This window comes from Callorhinus ursinus, unplaced genomic scaffold (genome assembly GCF_003265705.2).
Source record: "Callorhinus ursinus isolate GAN/ISIS: 27379988/994484 unplaced genomic scaffold, GSC_fseal_2.0 scaffold33, whole genome shotgun sequence".
In the NCBI taxonomy this organism is placed as follows: domain Eukaryota; kingdom Metazoa; phylum Chordata; class Mammalia; order Carnivora; family Otariidae; genus Callorhinus; species Callorhinus ursinus.
Window position 1 is genome coordinate 10,771,833 of NW_027397095.1, and position 12,861 is coordinate 10,784,693.

Here is a 12,861-nt window from a genome sequence, read left to right on the forward strand (position 1 = left end):
AGAAAAAGGGCGCCTCGGTGGCTCAGTCGTTAAGCATCTGCCTTCGGCTCAGGTCATGATCCCAGGGTCCTGGGATTGAGCCCCGCATTGGGCTCCCTGCTCAGCAGGAAGCCTGCTTCTCCCTTTCCCATTCCCCCTGCTTATGTTCCTGCTCTCGCTGTCTCTCTCTGTCAAATAAATAAAAATTTAAAAAAATATATAAAAAAAGATTTAAAAAAACAAGGGAAAAAATGGAAAATATGGAAATGAATCAACTAAGAACACAGTGGCAAAGCTGCACAATTATCTAAAAGAAAACATAAACGGAATTAATAAAAATAAAGCTCAAAAAATTAGTGAAACAGAAAATTGTCACAGGTTGGGTTCCCTGGGAAACAGATGCTGAGGAGGAAAGGATCCAAAAGGTTTATTGAGGAGTAGGGTCTGTGAAGCAGAAGAGGCAGGGCATGTTGGCGGCCCTGCAGACCTGACAGTCTCTGCCAGCTCACTGGGGAGCTGCACAGCAAAGATGTTCCAAGGATCCCGCATTGGGCAGAAAAGGCTATGCCCCAGTCCTTCCACCTTGCCTGGTCATTAGCCGTGGGCATCCCAAGAGCAGTGTGACCCTCAGCTCAAAATCTGAGGTGGACTCTGAAGGTCCTAAAGGCTGCCAGCACTCTTTGTGGCTGGGCAGTTAGTCCTTTCTGGAAGTGGGCTCTGAGTGTTGCCTCTCTGCCACAAAAACAATAAAAAGTGGTATAAAAAATTAATAAAACCAAAAGCTGGCTTTAAAAAAATTAATTCAGTTTATTAAAGCTTCCGCCTTTTATGTGTGTGTGTGCACAATTTGCAAAATTGTGCTGCAAGTGGAATCTATGGGCACAAATCTGCAAAGAAGGGACATTTAGACTATGTTGAATGGTATCAGGTAAAAACAAGTAGCCTTTAAGTCCCTCATCTTTTTAAACCAGCCTTCCTTCCACTGCTCTGTAAATAAGGAACTGATTTTTAATGATCTAAAATTAAGAAAAGGCTACCCCTCCTAGAAAACCAGAGAGGATCGTTGTATCAGGAAGGGCTTGGCTGGGACCTTGGACAGGGTATGTGAATGTGCCCTTGAATCCCTGAGGATTCAGAGATTGGGTGGACCCAGTTTGCTTCAACTGTCCAACTCACTGAGATTTCCTGCCAGTTTCTGCACTGGCTTGACTGGCATAATTCAAATGGGAAAACCTCACAGTCCTTCCAATTTTCTGGAGCTCCATGGTAACATGTAGTAACAGCTGATAGGATGTATTCCACACATTGTATTATGGAATTTCTTCAAGGAATTACTAAAATATATGGAGCTAATTGTTTTGTAGTACTCCTACATGTTTTATTTAGATTACATTCTAGATTGTCAATAGATCCATTAAATGGCTCTGGAGATTAAGCCCAGTAACTATTCAGAACATTTGATCAGCCTCAGTGGCAGAAATGGAAGAAACTGCACTGTCCAGTATGCTGATCACTAGCCACATGTGGCTACCGAGCACCCAAAATGTTGGTAATCCGATTGGAAATGTGCTAGAAGTGTAAATACATGCAGGATGTCAAAGAGTTGGTATGAAAAAGGAATGTGAAATATCTCATAATTTTCCATACTGATGAATATTGACGTATTTTGGATATATTAGAGAAAATATATTAAGGTTTATTTGACCTGTTTCTTTTAACTCTTTTTAATGGAGCTACTAGTATTTAAAATCACACATGTGGGGGTGCCTGGCTGGCTCAATCGGAAGGACGTGGGACTCTTGATCTGGTGGTGAGTTTGAGCCCCACATTGGGTGAAGAGATTGCTAAAATAAATAAACTTTTAAAAAATCACACATGTAGCTCACATTTGTGACTTGCATCGTATTTCTGTTGTATCGTGCTGCACGAGATATTTACTGTGAAGTTTCCTGAATCCCTGTTCTTTTAAAAAAATCATTTATTTTGTGAAATTCCAGTATAATTAACATACAATTTGAATTCCTCTTCTTTCGACTCACTCGGAGTTTCAACCGGCACAGCAATGTTGGTAAATCCATCCTTATGGCTTGCTAAGGCTTTAACTGTATAAAGGCTGGTGTATGTCATTACTGTGTTCATCTTCAGTTCTCCGTAATCTTTTGATTAATGGGGAGGTGAGGTGAAGATATCCAGCGTCTATCCACACTGGAAAGTGCACATCGAGAGAGGGGAACATGATGGGAAGGTCCTAAGCAGGGGCAGCAACAAAACAACAAAACCCGCATTAAGTTATCCTGCCCCGCGTGTGATAATGGTTCCAGCGAGTCCTTTTGTTGACCGACCTGTGAAGGCCAACCTTCTAGGTGTGCATTCGGCTGAAATCCTGCGGCTGTGTACCACTGTGTACCGCCCGGGCACTCGGCTGGACATCTGGTGCAGGAGGATGAACCGAGCGGCGGCCGCGGCAGTGCGGCTGGAGTGGCTCCAGGAGGGACCAGGCACCGCGAGCCCGGCCGGGGGCGGGGGGGGGGGGGGGGGAGGCGGCGACAAAGGAGAAGGTGATAGCATCCGGGGCCGCGACGCCGGAAGATGGGGCTGGCGGCTACTTCCCTAAGCCCGGAAAACCCCGGAGTCACCGCTTCTGCGCGGCAGAGCCGATTCCCCGGAGCCGCCCCCACAGCCCTGTCGCCTCCGCTGGGAGTGACCGGGTCCCCGGGCTCCGCGTTCGCGCGCCTCACGCCTGACTCGGGGTTGGGCTTGCCCGTCCGCCGGCTCCCCAAAGCCGAGCTGTTTGGAAAGGACCAGTAAAATAAACTCTTGGCTAGCCAGACTAAGGTAGGAAGGAAGAAAAGGAGGAAGGGGAGGTAAAATATTAGTAATGACGTTGTGGATAAAAACAGATCTATATTAAAAGACTTTAAAGAGAATCTCGTGTGCAACGAATGTGAATATACAGAAGGAATGATGGATTTCCTGGCAAACTATAAGCTACCAAAATTGGCCCAAGAAGGAGAAAACCGGAAGAGAGCAGTAACTGTAGATGAGAATGGAAAGTCAGCAGGTCCGGGTGCTTTCATAGCGAAGTCCTAGATAACCTTTAAGAAACAAATAATTTTAATGTCATTTGGTCCCTTCTAGACCAGTGTTTTTCAAAACATCTGTAGTGAAGGACCCGTTTTTAAAAAATTTTACAATTATTGTGGAGATATACTTTTGTAAAAGTTAATAAGAATATTAGAGAAATGAAATAAGCAAAGAGCAAGCGCAATTTTTAAGTTTTAGTATTCATCAGAAATAAATTACATTTCATTAAATATAATCAAAACCAATTTAACATAGGGACAAAAAAGTAATTACAAAAACAGCATGCAGTGTTCATGGATGAGTCCAGCGATCACTGCTTGGATGTCATAGCAATGTCTAATTGCTATTAAGGTTTCTAAACCCTCTCCATTTCTGTACTTATCCCGTCATGGGTTGGTAACAAACAGTCCAGGGACTGGCACCAGTTCTCAGACCACAGAAACAGATGGAAAGATCCCAGATTAATTTTTTAAAGTTAGTATAGCCTTACATATGGTTATATACTAAAATATTTGTACAAAATATACACATAGAAATTCCAAATAAAATCTTAAACAGAATCTAGCAGTGTAGCAAAAGAATAATGCACCATGACCAAGTAGGGTTTATTTCAGAAATGCAAAAATGATTCAACATTAGGAAGTTTATCAACATAATTTAGGACATGAAACAATTAAAGGAGAAAACCTATAGTATTATGTTAATAGAAACTGAAAAGGCATTTGAAAATTCAACAGCCATTCTTTTTTTTTTTTTTAATTTTTTTTACATAGGCTCCACACCCAGGGTGGAGCCCAACACAGGACCTCAACTCACAACCCTGAGATTCAGACCTGAGCTGAGATCAAGAGTCAGATACTCGGGTCGCTTGGGTGGCTCAGTCGTTAAGCGTCTGCCTTCAGCTCAGGTCATGATCCCAGGGACTTGGGATCAAGCCCTGCATCGGCTCCCTGCTCGGCAGGAAGCCTGCTTCTCCCTTTCCCACTCCCCCTGCTTGTGTTCCCTCTCTTGCTATGTCTCTGTCAAATAAATAAGTAAAATCTTAAAAAAAAGAGAGAGATGCTCAACCAACTGAGTGCCCCTTCAGGAGCCATTCTTAATAAATATTTCAAGTAAAATAGAAATTTATTTATTTTTTAAAATAAAAATGTAAAAGAAACTACTTAGCTATGATAAAGATTGCTTACCAAAACTCAACAGCAAACATTATACTGATAAAATAGTTAAGTCATTTTCATTAAAATCATGAATGAGAGAAGGATGCTGTCACCACTATTCTTCAACATCATTTTGGGTGCTCTAACTAATCTAGAAGACAAGACAAAGAAGTATTATGTGTAGCCTACTGTTAGTTGTCTTCAAAATTCTATTCTCCCCTTCTTCCTTAGAAATACAGTTTAAGCTAAGGACGTGGCTGGGAGACTACATTTCCCAGTTTCTCCTGAAGCTAAGTGCAGCCATATGACTGTGTTTGCACCAGTGGAATATGCACGGATGTGATGAGGTCAACATATCCCTCAAGTGCTTAAAAGGAAGTTGTTTATCCTAGACTTTTCTCCCACCCTGTTCCTTATGGATTGGAACATAGATGTGACTGTAACTCGACCTCAACCATGCAGATGAGTAGAACACTCCAATAGATGGCAGGGCAATAAGATGAAAGGAACATGGGTCACTGAATAACCTGGAGGAGCAAGGGTATTTGTTCACCAGCCTGGACTGGTCAGTGACTGTGTAAGAAAGAAAGAAACTTCGATATTATTTATACCACTATATTTCTCTCTCTCTCTTTCTCCTTCTCTCTCAGGGGTGTTAAGCTTTTACCACAACTAAAATGATAGGAATTCACATTAGAAAGAATATGCAAACATCCGATTTATTTTTTATTTATTATTTTTATTATAAGATTTTATTTTTTTTTAAAGATTTTATTTATTTATTTGACAGAGACACAGCAAGAGAGGGAACACAAGCAGGGGCAGTGGGAGAGGGAGAAGCAGGCCTCCTGCAGAGCAGGGAGCCCAATGCGGGGCTCGATCCCCGGACCCCGGGATCATGACCTGAGCCGAAGGCAGACGCTTAATGACTGAGCCACCCAGGCACCCCAAGATTTTATTTTTTTAAAAGTAATCTCTACAACCAGCGTGGGGTTCGAACTTACAACCTCGAGATCAAGAGTCACATGCTCATCTGACTGAGCCAGTCAGACGCCCCCCCCAAATTATCCTATTTAAAAAATTATATTTCTGGAAAACTTACTAGATTCAAGTTTTACAAAAACTGCCAGAAGTAATACAAGTTTTTTGTGAGATGGTTAACTATATGAAAATAGGCAAAAACCGATAATATTTATGTTATCAATAACCAGCTAGAAATAGTAATGGGAAAGTATTCCATTCACAACACTGACAAAAATTTCAAATGCTTAGGAGTGAGGGGTGCCTGGCTGGCTCAGTAAGTGGAGTGTGAGACTCTTGATCTCAGGGTTGTGAGTTCAAGCCCCACATTGAGGGTAGAGATTACTTAAAACTTAAAAAAATACCTAGGAATGAGTGGAAGAGGAAATATACAGAATTTATATGAAGAACAGCATAGCTCCTTATTGAAGAACATAAAATCTGAAGAGGGGTGCCTGGCTGGCTCAGTGTCGGTGGAGCCTACAACTCTTGATCTCAGAGTCCTGAGTTCAAGTCCCATGTTGGGTGGAGAGATTACTTAAAAAAAAAAAGATCTGAAGAAATGGAAAGGACATAATGTCATAAGAACAGTAATCTTCCCCAAATGACAAATATAATGCAATTCAAATAGGACTCTTAAAAAAGTCTCATATTATTTAATTAATCATAAAAATTAATATTTTATTTATTGTTTTAAATGAGTGAAATATTCATATGGTCCAAGTTTAGAAGTTACCAAGAGGCACTAAATGGGAGAAACTTGTGACCTGATTGTCTATGCAGAAGATAACTGAGTGGCTGGGGGAGGGGGGAGGGAGGGGTGGAGAGAGCTGTGTGCCTCTTGTATCTCTTTCAGAGATACTTGAATCATTTTTTTACACAACATTCACACTGTTCTTCATATTGCTTTGTCTTAACAATGTAACTTTGAGATGTACCTAAAGAGCTTGCTTCTTGTTTCTTTGTGTATACAAAATTTCATTTTAGGGATACATCATTGTTTAACTAGTTCTCTTTTGATGGACTTTAATATTTATTTTTTATTTTATTTTTTTGATGGACTTTAACATTTAAAATACCTTACCAATCTCCTTCTATTACAAACACTACTTCAATGAATAGCATTGTATATATGATTTATATATTCCCAACTATACATATAGGATATATTTCTAAACGTAGAATTTCTGAGTCAAGCAGCATGTACATTTTAAATGCTTGTAGATGATGCCAAACTGCTGTCCATATAAGTTGTATCAATTTATATTCCTACCAACAATGTAATGAAAGTGGGTGTTTTCCTCACAAAAATAGCATTTTATTAAACTTTTTGGTCTTTGCGTATCTGTGAAGTGTGGTTTCATTTCACATTTTTCTAATTATGATGAAGTTTGAACATGTTTTCATACATTGAAGAGGCATTTATATCTATGTTTTGTGAACTGTATGCTCATATTCTTTGCCCATTATTCTACTGGGTTGTCGCTCATTTTCTTGTTGATTTTATTGTGACTCTGTACATGTTATGGAAATTGGTCCTTTGTGAGATTAGTTGCAAGTGTATTTTACCAGATATTAAAGGTACCATAGAATAACAATAATCAAAACATATTGATTCCTGTATGGTACGTATACAGGAATAAAAACTTGATCAATGAAATATAATTGTCCAGAAACAAAATCCAAATAAGCATTGTAAATTAAAAGATAACAAAAGCAGCACTTTAATTCAATTGTTTGATAAACTGATATTGGCACAATTGGCTATCCACACGAAAGAAAATAGCCATGCCCCTATCTCATACCATATCAGAAATATAACTTAGATTTACTTATTTTAATAGTTATTTTAGAGTCCAGAAATAAACCTATTCATATATAGTCAATTATTTTTAAATAATATTATTTTGAAACAATTTTAGATTTACAGAAAAATAGCAAAGATAGTGTAGAGTTTCCATATACCTTTCACCCGTTTCTTTTATTAACATCTTATATTAACATAGATGGTACATTTGTCATAATTTGTTCAAATACAGCAATATTGATTCATATTTATCAACTATAGTCCATACTTTATTTAGATTTTCTTAGTTTTACCCTAATGTCCTTTTTCATTTCCAGGATCCCATCCAGGATACCACATTACATTTAGTAGTCATATTTCACTGGGCCCTTTTTGATTGTGACAGTTTCTCAGACTTTCCTTGCTTTTCATTACCATGACAGCTTTGAGGAATACTGGTCAGGTATTTTGTAGTATGTTCCTCAGTTGAGGTTTGTCTTCTCAATATTAGACTTGTTTTATGGGTTTTGAAGACCACCACAGAGGTAACATGCCATGTCATCACATATTAGCAAGGAGGACATATTATCAAAATAACATCATTGTTCCTATTAACCTTGATCGCCTGTTTGAGGTAGCATTTGTCAGTCTTCTCTACTGGAAAATTGTGCCCAGCCCCCCCCCCCCAATACTCTACTCTTTGGAAGGAGGCCACAGTGCACAGTCCACACTTAAGTAGTGGGAAGTTATGATGTACCTCCTTGAGGACAGAGTGTATACATAAATTATTTGAACTTCTTCTGAGTGGGAGATTTGTCTCTTCTCCCCTATTTCTTTATATAATCATTTATTTATAATAGTATGAATCTATGGATAAGTATTTTATACTTATAATTTAACACTACTATTTCTTGTTACTTAAGTTGTTCCAACTTTGATTATCAGGAGCTCTTTCAGTTTGGCTCCTGTGTCCCTTTGACCTACCTTCATCATTGTGGATTTTTTTGAAGATTTTATTTATTTATTTAGAGAGAACAAGCGGGGGGGGGCATAAGGAGAGGGAGAGAATCTCAAGCAGACTCTCCACTGAGCACGGAGCCCAACATGGGGCTTAATCTCACAACCCTGAGATCATGACTTGAGCTGAAACGAAGAGTTGGATAATTAACTGACTGTGCCACCTGGGTGCCCATGAAGGTAGATTATTTTAAAGGATTTTTAAAAAGCTTATTCAATTTTATTTTATTTTTGGTAATCTCTACACCCAATGTGGGGCTTGAACTCATGACCCCAAGATCAAGAGTTGCATGCTCTTCCAGCTGAGCCAGCCAGGCACCCCTGAAGGTAGATTTTTTTTGTTTTAAAGATTTTATTTATTTATTTGACAGAGAGAGACACAGCGAGAGAGGGAACACAAGCAGGGGGAATGGGAGAGGGAGAAGCAGGCTTCCCGTGGAGCTGGGATGGGGGGCTTGATCCCAGGACCCTGGAATCATGACCTGAGCCGAAGGCAGATGCTTAACGACTGACACCCATGCGCCCCTCATTAGGCTATACTTCTAAGAATGCTTATGTCAGGGATCGAGCCACGCATCGGGCTCCCTGCTTGGCGGGAAGCCTGCTTCTCCCTCTCCAGCTCTCCCTGCTTGTGTTGTCTCTCTCTCTGTCAAATAAATAAATAAAATCTTCAAAAAAAAAAAAAAAGAATGCTTATGGCAGCATTGTTTGTGGAGGCAAATCTGGAAACTACCTGAATGTTTAGCAGTAGGAAAGTAGATATGGTTATCCATATTATGGAATTTGACACAGCTATTAAAATATGAATTAGATATATAATGTATTGATCTGAAGATTTCCATGAAGCCTCATAAAATGAAAAAAGGTATTGCAGAACAATGTGTATGGCATGAGTTATTTTTGGGGGGGGTAACAACCAACAGCAATGGCAACAAAACCCCTCCATATGTTGGGAGGGGTTCATTCAGTATGAACAGAGGCCAGAGAGGAGATGGGTTTCCTCACCGTGAGACACTGAGGCAAAGCTTTGAGTACAAATAGTCTATATGGGAGGTGATAAGCATTGGTAGAAAAGTGAGGCATGGAAAGAAGGAAAGCAAATGCAAGGTGCATTAGTGAGCAGGCATGGTTCTGGGCAGTTGGGTCTCAGTCCTCCAGGGAAATCTCTAGGTGGCCATGGAACACAACTCAAGGTTGTCTCACCTGGGCCAGAGGCAAGGAAGCTGGCACTATTCCCTGCCAGTCCTGTCAGGGTATGGCCTCATTTCTTTTGGCTGGCTTGAGGGAGTTTCAGAGGCTTCCACTTAGCCATTTCTATCTTAATGGCTTCTACTTATTAGGTGAGGGAACAATTTGAGGGTTCTTCTAACTGCTGAATATGTCTCTTCCAATAATATACTCAGGGACCACAGAAATGACCATAGAAAGGGTGTGGATCCATTGGTTTCACTGTAAGACTTGGGCCAAGACTCCATTTCCTATGAAGCCTCCACACATTGCACTCTAACAGAGGGCCCCATGATGGTGCTTTAGGTTCCCTGACATCAGCTCCACAAAATATGGGTGTTCCTTTCCCCTCTACTTTACCATCACACTGATGAATAGGCTTAGGTCCTGTGGAGGCAGAGTCGCTGGAATCATAACTGTATATATTTGCTGTGGATTTGCAGGGTCCTTCCTCAAGGGGACTTGGCCTTTCTTCACTTGATCAATTCTGGGTCTGAGAGACTGCTCAGGGATGGAAACTCGACAAAGGATCAGATTTTTCCACTGTGGCAACTGACAGTCTACTGCTCAAGTAGTCTTGATTTGTTTATCTTTATTTTTTTAGTTTTATAAGAAATACTCTTGCTGGTTTCTGTTATGAGCTGAATTGTGTCCCCTCAAAATTTGTGTGTTGAAGTCCTAACCCTCAGTATCTTAGAATGTGACATATTTTGGAGATAGGGCCTTTAAGGAGATAATTAAGGTAGAATAAGGTCATTTGGGTAGGCCCGAATCCAATATGACTGGTGTCCTTATAAGAAGAATAAATTAGGACACAGACAACATACAGGCAACCATGTGAGGACACAGTGAGAAGACACAGCCATCTTTAAGCCAAGGAGAGAGACCTCGGAAGAAACTGACCCTGCGAACAATTTGACCTTGGACTTCCAGCTTCTAGAACTGTGAGGAAGAATCTGACCTTGCCAACAATTTGATCTTGGACTCCTAGATTCTAGAACTGTGAGGAGATAAATTTCTGTTGTTTAAGCTCCCAAGTCTGGTATTTTGTTATGAACTGGTACAGCTTGCCATCTGTATTGTTCCCAAGAATGCCATAGTTTACTAGCCGTCTCTACAGATCCTTGCAGGTCAAAGCCCCATCTTTGCCACTCCAGATTTGGTGTCTATAATAGTTATTACACTTTCCTTGACTCTGACAGTTAACTGCTGCCACCTGGCTTCTGCTATTTTAGAATCCTATCATCCCCATTGACACCAAGGAGCCTAAATTACATAGTCGTCTCCCCTATCATGAACCCTGACCCACAGAAGACAACCACCATTGAGCTTTTCCACAATGCCAGTAACACATTTCTTGTTGCCTTAATAAAAAAAAGTGTCCTCTGGGCCCTTCCAGGGGATGCCATCAACTAGTGTGCTTTCTGGTCTTACATAAGGAAGCCATTCTAATGTGCCAACCCCTCTAAGCTTTTTGACCCTTCTCTCAGTACTCTTTCAAGGCAATTCCAACAACTCCACTTCATTTACTATATAGGCTTTGTTGTTTCCAAGTTTCAAGGAGCCATTCCAGCAGCATACTAGGACTGACTCCAGGTATCCCTGCCAGGATGTGGAATCCTGAGTCATGGGAGAGTGTTCCAATATAAAAAACTCTTCCATATCTAGTTTTATATTCTTCCCTGGTCCAGCCCCCTCAAGATCCATTCCCAGGTTTATGCTCTCAATTCCAGCAAGTATGTATTCACTAAGTCCTACAACTATTCAGTGAATAATCTCTTTTATCTCCTACCAGAAATGGTATTTCTCTGCTTGGGCCATAGTAAGAATTGTCCCTAAAAGAAATATGCTGAGGTGGGGACAGATCTTAAGGAAGACAAGCATCATCCTCCTGTGTAACTCTATCACTCTCACAATCAAATCTGGAACTGATTTTTAGCCTAGACTGACCCTTTCTGGAAGGAATGAAAAAAGATAAAAGTTCCCATGAAGGCCTTCTGCTTCCTTCCTGTTCCTTGACTTAATAATTGGCTAACCAAACTTGTCATTTGCTTTCTTTAGGGTTTCTATGGTCATTGACAAGAGCAAACCAACTCCCTGATTTTCAAAGTTTTCATCTCTCAAGTGCTAGAGCTATTGCATGAACCGGTGTATTTCCTTCCATTTGTATCCTATCCCAATCCAGCATAGGCAAGAGTCTCATCAATTGTCATTCTACAGCATGCCAGAGATTGCCACCACTCTACCTACCAGCAGTAGTGAGGTCTTTGTGTTCCTATGTTGTATGGGATTGTGTTCCAGAATCCCATCCTGAAGGTCTACTTCAAAAGACTACTTCTGGTACCAGCTGTCTTACTTTGGGTGAAACAGACCCTCAGAGAAGTATTTGAGAGCAAGTGGTGTATTTGGAAAATAAGCCTAGGAAGCCAAGGAAGGAAGTGGGGAAGTGAGACAGGTAAGACAGGGAAACAATACAAGGTCTGTAAATGAGCAGGTTAGTGCTGTGGGCCATGGGGACTTGACTCTATTGGGACCTCAGGAAGACAAAATAGAACATGCCTCAGGGTTTCCATCCAGGAAACAAGGACGCTGGGATATTTTTCCTACATTCATGGTCATCACTGAGAGGTTTGCTCCTATGGACCTTAACTCCCTGCCGCTTCTGGCTAAGCACACTCCTGTGGCCAGCAAGTCATTGGGCAGAGTTACAGGTGCCTGCAGGAGGGGTCATTGAAAGAGAAAGGACGAGTGCCTAGGGGACATTGGAGGGCCATCAACACAGGATGTTAACCTTTTCTTTATATACACTTGTGTCCTTTTTCTGGTTGAGGCGAGGATGTGCCCTGTGCACTGGCTGCCAAGGGGCAGGAAGATGAAAGATTTCCTCATTTAGACTTTGTAGTGGGTAGTGCAGTCCATCAAGGCTGTACACACTGGGGACTCCCCCCACCGATAGGAAGAGGAATTGGATGTTGGACGGAAAAAATTCCACTATGCACACATTTCTTTTTTAAGATTTTATTTATTCATTTGAGAGACAGAAAGAGAGAGAGAGAGAGAGAGAGAGAGAGAGAGAGAGAGAGAGAGAGAGCATGAGTAGGGGGAGGGGCAGAGGGAGAGGCAGACTCCCTGCTGAGCAGGGAGCCCGATGCGGGGCTCAATTCCAGGACCCCGGGACCATGACTTGAGCCCAAGGCAGACGCTCAACCGACTGAGCCACCCAGGTGCCATCCCCACTATGCACACCTTTCATGATCAAGTTAGGTCTCTGTGATATGTGGTGATGTTCACTCACAGCCATTTATGCCTACTTGTCACTCAGAGCTGTTTTTGTCTGCATGTAAGTGGATAACTACAAGAGCTGGAAAGTATGGGTCTATGGTTTGTTAGTTTTCCCCTCACAGGACAAGAAGGCTGGAAGTCAGGGGCGGCTGGCATTTCTTCAGCAGCTCAACAATATCAGGGCTGAGGGCTGCATAGGTCTCTTGGCCTTTCCCTCAGTGTCACCAGATGACTTCTATGGCTCCACATTCGAGGCAAGAATAAGGAAGAAGAGGAAGGGACGATACGTGTGGCAGGAAAGCAACAGTT